This window comes from Oncorhynchus keta, unplaced genomic scaffold (assembly GCF_023373465.1).
Source record: "Oncorhynchus keta strain PuntledgeMale-10-30-2019 unplaced genomic scaffold, Oket_V2 Un_contig_2829_pilon_pilon, whole genome shotgun sequence".
Lineage (NCBI taxonomy): Eukaryota > Metazoa > Chordata > Actinopteri > Salmoniformes > Salmonidae > Oncorhynchus > Oncorhynchus keta.
In genome coordinates this window covers 1-9,187 of record NW_026285960.1, presented here as the reverse complement: position 1 = coordinate 9,187, position 9,187 = coordinate 1, and the positions used below count along the sequence as shown (strand labels likewise).

Below are 9,187 nucleotides of genomic sequence, written 5' to 3'. Positions count from 1 at the left end.
AAGGTGTTCTGTACTCGTTGTCAGAGAGTATTCAGGACTATGGAACAAGGTGTTCTGTACTCGTTGTCTGAGAGTATTCAAGACTATGGAACAAGGTGTTCTGTACTCGTTGGCAGAGAGTATTCAGGACTATGGAACAAGGTGTTCTGTACTCGTTGTCAGAGAGTATTCAGGACTATGGAACAAGGTGTTCTGTACTCGTTGTCAGAGAGTATTCAGGACTATGGAACAAGGTGTTCTGTACTCGTTGTCAGAGAGTATTCAGGACTATGGAACAAGGTGTTCTGTACTCGTTGTCTGAGAGTATTCAAGACTATGGAACAAGGTGTTCTGTACTCGTTGGCAGAGAGTTCAGGACTATGGAACAAGGTGTTCTGTACTCGTTGTCAGAGAGTATTCAGGACTATGGAACAAGGTGTTCTGTACTCGTTGTCAGAGAGTATTCAGGACTATGGAACAAGGTGTTCTGTACTCGTTGTCAGAGAGTATTCAGGACTATGGAACAAGGTGTTCTGTACTCGTTGTCAGAGAGTATTCAGGACTATGGAACAAGGTGTTCTGTACTCGTTGTCAGAGAGTATTCAGGACTATTATGGAAGCAGGTGTTCTGTACTCGTTGGCAGAGAGTATTCAGGACTATAGAACAAGGTGTTCTGTACTCGTTGTCAGAGAGTATTCAGGACTATGGAACCAGGTGTTCTGTACTCGTTGTCAGAGAGTATTCAGGACTATGGAACAAGGTGTTCTGTACTCGTTGTCAGAGAGTATTCAGGACTATGGAACAAGGTGTTCTGTACTCGTTGTCAGAGAGTATTCAGGACTATGGAACAAGGTGTTCTGTACTCGTTGTCAGAGAGTATTCAGGACTATGGAACCAGGTGTTCTGTACTCGTTGTCAGAGAGTATTCAGGACTATGGAACAAGGTGTTCTGTACTCGTTGTCAGAGAGTATTCAGGACTATGGAACCAGGTGTTCTGTACTCGTTGTCAGAGAGTATTCAGGACTATGGAACAAGGTGTTCTGTACTCGTTGTCAGAAAGTATTCAGGACTATGGAACCAGGTGTTCTGTACTCGTTGTCAGAAAGGGCTTTGGTAGACAGCAGTGACTAATGTAAATTAAGTGCATTGTCCTCACCTAAATGTGGATACTTGTGGATGTGGATACTAATTGTCTAAAAATGAATTGGGATTGGGAAATGAATAATTGTTTTACCTACGTGGGCTAGCCAAACAAACTGTCTGAATATCTGTGCCATTTCCTGGTGGCTGTGGTTTGATCTGGCCAAGGGAAGTGAATGCTGTTTCAGAGTGAACAAACCAGCTATGATAGATACACACTAGGCATAAATAAATAGATACTTACTGGTTTGGTGTACCAGTAATGTGATTGCTTTTCTCATCACGATGCAACAGATTACACAAGAGATTATGGGTTGGTTAACATAGAATTTGTCAGATTAGGAGACAGGGGGACCGATTGTAGATCGTTCTAGGTTTTGAAAATGGGTCGGGTGACACACACATATCACCTGGCAATGAGTGGAACACTTCTACTCAATCTGCTCGCTCTACCTTCTGACAGGAAATGGACTGAGCACGTGCTTCAGACGTATACTCTCTGTCACAGATATAAAAATATAAAAAAAACAGTAGAAATAGTATTTATTGAACCTTTCTTTTTAGTTCCTCAAAAAAAGAGAGCATCTTGACTGGCTGCATCACCACTTGGTATGACACCTGCTCGGCATCGGACCACAAGGCGCTACGGAGGGTTGTGTGTTCGGCCCAGTACATCACCATGGCATCCAGGACCTATGTAACAGGCGGTGTCAGAGGACGGCCTACATATTGTGAAAGACTCCATCCACTCAAATCATAGACTCTTCTCTCTGTCACCGCACGGCAAGAGGTAATAGAGTGCCAAGTCTGGGACCAAAAGGCTCCTTAGCCTAGTGGTTAGAGCGTTGGACTAGTAACTGGAAGGTTGCAAGTTCAAACCCCGAGCTGACAAGGTACAAATCTGTCGTTCTGCCCCTGAACAGGCAGTTAACCCACTGTTCCTAGGCCGTCATTGAAAATAAGAATTTGTTCTTAACTGACTTGTAAAATAAAGGTTAAAAAAACAAACAAAAAACAGCTTCCACCCTCAAGCTGTAAGACGGCTAAATAGTTAACCAAATAGCTATGAGGAAGGACCATTGACCCTTCTTGATTCTATGTACCCGCACACTGGACTGTACCCACACACTGGACTGTACCCACACACTGGACTGTACCCACACACTGGACTGTACCCACGCACTGGACTGTACCCGGGCACTGGACTGTACCCACACACTGAACTGTACCCACACTGGACTGTACCCGCGCACTGGACTGTACCCGGGCACTGGACTGTACCCACACACTGGACTGTACCCGGGCACTGGACTGTACCCACACACTGGACTGTACCCACACACTGGACTGTACCCACACACTGGACTGTACCCACACACTGGACTGTACCCACGCACTGGACTGTACCCACACACTGGACTGTACCCGCGCACTGGACTGTACCCGGGCACTGGACTGTACCCACACACTGTATATAGCCAAGCTATCATTGACTTGATACTGGTACCCCATGTATATAGCCAAGCTATCATTGACTTGATACTGGTACCCCATGTATATAGCCAAGCTATCATTGACTTGATACTGGTACCCCATGTATATAGCCAAGCTATCATTGACTTGATACTGGTACCCCATGTATATAGCCAAGCTATCATTGATGTGGTACTGGTACCACATGTATATAGCCAAGCTATCATTGACTTGATACTGGTACCACATGTATATAGCCAAGCTATCATTGACTTGATACTGGTACCTCATGTATATAGCCAAGCTATCATTGCTCATTGTGTATATTTATTCCTCGTGTTACTACTATTTTTCTATTATTATTATTACTATTATTAAAAAATATATATTCTGCATTGTTGGGAAGGGCCTGTAAGTAAGCATTTCACTGTTGGTCTACATCAGTTGTTTACTTAAGCATGTGACCATCAAAATTGGATTTGATTTGATGACGATTCTATTTAGTTCAGTCACCTCTTTTGGGAGGGTGCCAAGAGAGAGAAAACTGTTGCAGAGATGGGTCATGAAATGGAATAATAATAATCATCATCATATTTTAATACTACAACATAAAATATTAAAAAATATATAATTCCAGCTTAGCCGATAAGGTTGAAGCTAAGGGTGAGTTTGAGGATGGGCTGACGGCGATGGGCTGATGGACGATGGGCTGATGGACGATGGGCTGATGGCCGATGGCTGATGGACGATGGGCTGATGGACGATGGGCTGATGGACGATGGGCTGATGGACGATGGGCTGATGGCCGATGGGCTGATGGCCGGATGGGCTGATGGACGTATGGGCTGATGGACGATGGGCTGATGGCCGATGGGCTGATGGACGATGGGCTGATGGACGATGGTATTTACATCCACCACGAACAGTTTTGATCATCACTCTTCAATGCTCAATGCTTTGCAGTGAGGCAAACACTTTCTCCTTCTCTCCTCTCATCGCTCGCTCACTCGATCAGTTCTCTCTCCTCTTCCTTTCCGTTCGCCTCCTCTCAGCTCTCAACTCTGACTTACTCACAGAGCCACAGGCTAATAATAATACATTGATTTTAACCCTATAAATGATTAAATGTTCCCTATACAGATAAAATACTATTGTTTCAAGGCACATAATTACATTATGGTTGACACACTCCAACATTAACACAATTCAATCCTTGCACTTCATTTGGAATCGGATGTAAGAGGAGGGTACTGGGGAGGCATTTAAGTAAGGATAAACGCCGGCGTTCTGTACATTACCTTGGAAATAATAGAAAACGCATTTTTCATTCATACTTTCTCATCTTCTGGATGCTAGGAGATGCGACCCAGTTGTTCGTTTGATTAGCTTGATATGTATTATTATTTATTTTTTTACCCTTACTTGCTAGCTAGCTAGCTACGGCTAACACAGTCATGACCTCTGCAGCCATAATAACAGCATATTAATTCTGTAACAATGAGCTGATAATTGAGCTGATAATAACAATGAGCTTAATAACAATGAGCTGATAATAATGAGCTTAATAACAATGAGATAATAACAATGAGCTGATAATAACAATGTGCTGATAATAACAATGAGCTGATTATAACAATGAGCTGATAATAACAATGAGCTGATTATAACAATGAGCTGATAATAACAATGAGCTGATAATAACAATGAGCTGATAATAATAATGAGCTGATAATAACAATGAGCTGATTATAACAATGAGCTGATAATAACAATGAGCTGATAATAACAATGAGCTGATAATAACAATGAGCTGATTATAACAATGAGCTGATAATAACAATGAGCTGGATAATAACAATGAGCTGATAATAACAATGAGCTGATAATAACAATGAGCTGATTATAACAATGAGCTGATAATAACAATGAGCTGATAATAACAATGAGCTGATAATAACAATGAGCTGATAATAACAATGAGCTGATAATAACAATGAGCTGATAATAACAATGAGCTGATAATAACAATGAGCTGATAATAACAATGAGCTGATAATGACAATGAGCTGATAATAACAATGAGCTGATAATAACAATGAGCTGATAATAACAATGAGCTGATAATAACAATGAGCTGATAATAACAATGAGCTGATAATAACAATGAGCTGATAATAACAATGAGCTGATAATAACAATGAGCTGATAATAACAATGAGCTGATAATAACAATGAGCTGATAATAACAATGAGCTGATAATAACAATGAGCTGATAATAACAATGAGCTGATAATAACAATGAGCTGATAATAACAATGAGCTGATAATGACAATGAGCTGATAATAACAATGAGCTGATAATAACAATGAGCTGATAATAACAATGAGCTGATAATAACAATGAGCTGATAATAACAATGAGCTGATAATAACAATGAGCTGATAATGACAATGAGCTGATAATAACAATGAGCTGATAATAACAATGAGCTGATAATGACAATGAGCTGATAATAACAATGCTGATAATAACAATGTGCTGATAATAACAATGTGCTGATAATAACAATGTGCTGATAATAACAATGTGCTGATAATAACAATGAGCTGATAATAACAATGAGCTGATAATAACAATGTGCTAGCTGATAATAACAATGCTGATAATAACAATGAGCTGATAATGACAATGAGCTGATAATAACAATGAGCTGATAATAACAATGAGCTGATAATGACAATGAGCTATAATAACAATGAGCTGATAATAACAATGAGCTGATAATAACAATGAGCTGATAATAACAATGAGCTGATAATGACAATGAGCAATGAGCTGATAATAACAATGAGCTGATAATGACAATGAGCTGATAATGACAATGAGCATAATAACAATGAGCTGATAATGACAATGAGCTGATAATGACAATGTGCTGATAATAACAATGTGCTGATAATAACAATGTGCTGATAATAACAATGAGCTGATAATAACAATGAGCTGATAATAACAATGAGCTGATAATGACAATGAGCTGATAATAACAATGAGCTGATAATAACAATGAGCTGATAATAACAATGAGCTGATAATGACAATGCAACAAAATATATCAATAATTTGCTGAAAATAGCTGGTCAAACTAAAGACACGCGGGAGGATTTGACAGCAGAGCAGCACTTGTGTCATGACTGCAACAGTAGGAACCAGAGAAATTCATGTTCATCACTCACCTCGTTAGGTCATCAGAGGCTCAAAAAAATGTCTCTGCAAAAAGAAAAATATCTATGCCAGCTAGCTAAGCTTTTTCCTCTTGTACCTGCATTTACAAAGTATCCAATTTCAGTTTGTGTGGTTGTTAGCTTAGCTTTCTGTAACTTTGTAGCAAGTACAAGTCTGCATGTGTAGCTGCATAATATTGGTCATGATTGCAAGGTGTCCCGTTATCTGGTTTTAATGTCCATTCTAGAATGCCCTTCTAACCAATCAGAAATGAGTATTTAACATTTCTGCGGTATAAATGAATAGTGAACTGTTTCAGTTTGTATCCAAATCTTCTACATAATTAAGTGTGTCATCTGTCACAATAGCTGGTGTGACCTCAATCTGCCAGATGACAGGATGTTTTTAGCACTCTGACATATCTGAGGAGGACACCAGTGAAGGCTGGAGAGGGGAGGAATGGAGTCCATGGAATGGTATCAATCAAACACGTGGTGTGCACACACACACACGCACGCACGCACTGCCACGCACGCACGCACGCACGCACACACACACACACACACACACACACACACACACACACACACACACATATCATGGCCTCAACCTAAGCAGTCTCGCTCACAGCACTCCTAGTCCTAACACTAAGGTTTGTCACAAGTGATTCTAATGTTGGATTCCAGACTAAAAAGAAAGACTCGTTTTAAGGATGCTTTTAAGTTGTTTTAAAAATATCCAGAAAGCTACTGCTGTCATGGTAGGTGCTAAGCACGAGGTTGGATTGACTCTGTTATTTTTTTTTCCTGATTCATGTTTTCATTTGATGATAAATAAACCAAATCAACAGAATTATTGCAATGTAATGCAGGCATAAAAATAATGACATCAATTATAACAGCAGTGTGATGAAGGAGAATAGAAAAAATAAAAAAAATAATGTGGGATATGGCATCTCAATATTCACACCTTAAATCAAATGAAATCAAATGTTATTTGTCACATGCACCAAACACAACAGGTGTAGTAGACCTTACAGTGAAATGCTGAATACAACAGGTGTAGTAGACCTTACAGTGAAATGCTGAATACAACAGGTGTAGTAGACCTTACAGTGAAATGCTGAATACAACAGGTGTAGTAGACCTTACAGTGAAATGCTGAATACAACAGGTGTAGTAGACCTCACAGTGAAATGCTGAATACAACAGGTGTAGTAGACCTTACAGTGAAATGCTGAATACAACAGGTGTAGTAGACCTTACAGTGAAATGCTGAATACAACAGGTGTAGTAGACCTTACGGTGAAATGCTGAATACAACAGGTGTAGTAGACCTTACAGTGAAATGCTGAATACAACAGGTGTAGTAGACCTTACAGTGAAATGCTGAATACAACAGGTGTAGTAGACCTTACAGTGAAATGCTGAATACAACAGGTGTAGTAGACCTTACAGTGAAATGCTGAATACAACAGGTGTAGTAGACCTTACAGTGAAATGCTGAATACAACAGGTGTAGTAGACCTTACAGTGAAATGATGAATACAACAGGTGTAGTAGACCTTACAGTGAAATACTGAATACAACAGGTGTAGTAGACCTTACAGTGAAATGCTGAATACAACAGGTGTAGTAGACCTTACAGTGAAATGCTGAATACAACAGGTGTAGTAGAACTTACGGTGAAATACTGAATACAACAGGTGTAGTAGACCTTACGGTGAAATGCTGAATACAACAGGTGTAGTAGACCTTACGGTGAAATGCTGAATACAACAGGTGTAGTAGACCTTACAGTGAAATGCTGAATACAACAGGTGTAGTAGACCTTACGGTGAAATGCTGAATACAACAGGTGTAGTAGACCTTACGGTGAAATGCTGAATACAACAGGTGTAGTAGACCTTACAGTGAAATGCTGAATACAACAGGTGTAGTAGACCTTACAGTGAAATGCTGAATACAACAGGTGTAGTAGACCTTACGGTGAAATGCTGAATACAACAGGTGTAGTAGACCTTACCGTGAAATGCTGAATACAACAGGTGTAGTAGACCTTACAGTGAAATGCTGAATACAACAGGTGTAGTAGACCTTACAGTGAAATGCTGAATACAACAGGTGTAGTAGACCTTACAGTGAAATGCTGAATACAACAGGTGTAGTAGACCTTACAGTGAAATGCTGAATACAACAGGTGTAGTAGACCTTACAGTGAAATGCTGAATACAACAGGTGTAGTAGACCTTACAGTGAAATGCTGAATACAACAGGTGTAGTAGACCTTACAGTGAAATGCTGAATACAACAGGTGTAATAGACCTTACAGTGAAATGCTGAATACAACAGGTGTAGTAGACCTTACAGTGAAATGCTGAATACAACAGGTGTAGTAGACCTTACAGTGAAATGATGAATACAACAGGTGTAGTAGACCTTACAGTGAAATACTGAATACAACAGGTGTAGTAGACCTTACAGTGAAATGCTGAATACAACAGGTGTAGTAGACCTTACAGTGAAATGCTGAATACAACAGGTGTAGTAGAACTTACGGTGAAATGCTGAATACAACAGGTGTAGTAGACCTTACGGTGAAATGCTGAATACAACAGGTGTAGTAGACCTTACAGTGAAATGCTGAATACAACAGGTGTAGTAGACCTTACAGTGAAATGCTGAATACAACAGGTGTAGTAGACCTTACAGTGAAATGCTGAATACAACAGGTGTAGTAGACCTTACGGTGAAATGCTGAATACAACAGGTGTAGTAGACCTTACAGTGAAATGCTGAATACAACAGGTGTAGTAGACCTTACAGTGAAATGCTGAATACAACAGGTGTAGTAGACCTTACGGTGAAATGCTGAATACAACAGGTGTAGTAGACCTTACAGTGAAATGCTGAATACAACAGGTGTAGTAGACCTTACAGTGAAATGCTGAATACAACAGGTGTAGTAGACCTTACAGTGAAATGCTGAATACAACAGGTGTAGTAGACCTTACAGTGAAATGCTGAATACAACAGGTGTAGTAGACCTTACGGTGAAATGCTGAATACAACAGGTGTAGTAGACCTTACAGTGAAATGCTGAATACAACAGGTGTAGTAGACCTTACAGTGAAATGCTGAATACAACAGGTGTAGTAGACCTTACAGTGAAATGCTGAATACAACAGGTGTAGTAGACCTTACAGTGAAATGCTGAATACAACAGGTGTAGTAGACCTTACAGTGAAATGCTGAATACAACAGGTGTAGTAGACCTTACAGTGAAATGCTGAATACAACAGGTGTAGTAGACCTTACAGTGAAATGCCGAATACAACAGGTGTAGTAGACCTTACAGTGAAATGCT

General features: G+C 39.8%; 1 long non-coding RNA gene across 11 annotated transcripts; it reads right to left on the bottom strand.

Annotated features, from left to right (window-relative positions):
- Nucleotides 1-7,051: 7,051 nt before the first annotated feature.
- On the bottom strand, nt 7,052-9,172 carry LOC127923091 (uncharacterized). Of its 11 annotated transcripts, none has more exons than XR_008113300.1 (5): nt 8,868-9,172; nt 8,412-8,715; nt 7,652-7,917; nt 7,538-7,613; nt 7,052-7,195 (listed from the first exon to the last, which is right to left on the bottom strand). It is a non-coding gene; the product is annotated as an uncharacterized LOC127923091 (long non-coding RNA). The 11 variants fall into 11 exon arrangements; XR_008113303.1 differs by having other exon boundaries at nt 7,052-7,157; XR_008113304.1 differs by lacking the exon at nt 7,052-7,195 and having other exon boundaries at nt 7,241-7,613; nt 8,412-8,449; nt 8,564-8,715.
- Nucleotides 9,173-9,187: the final 15 nt, after the last annotated feature.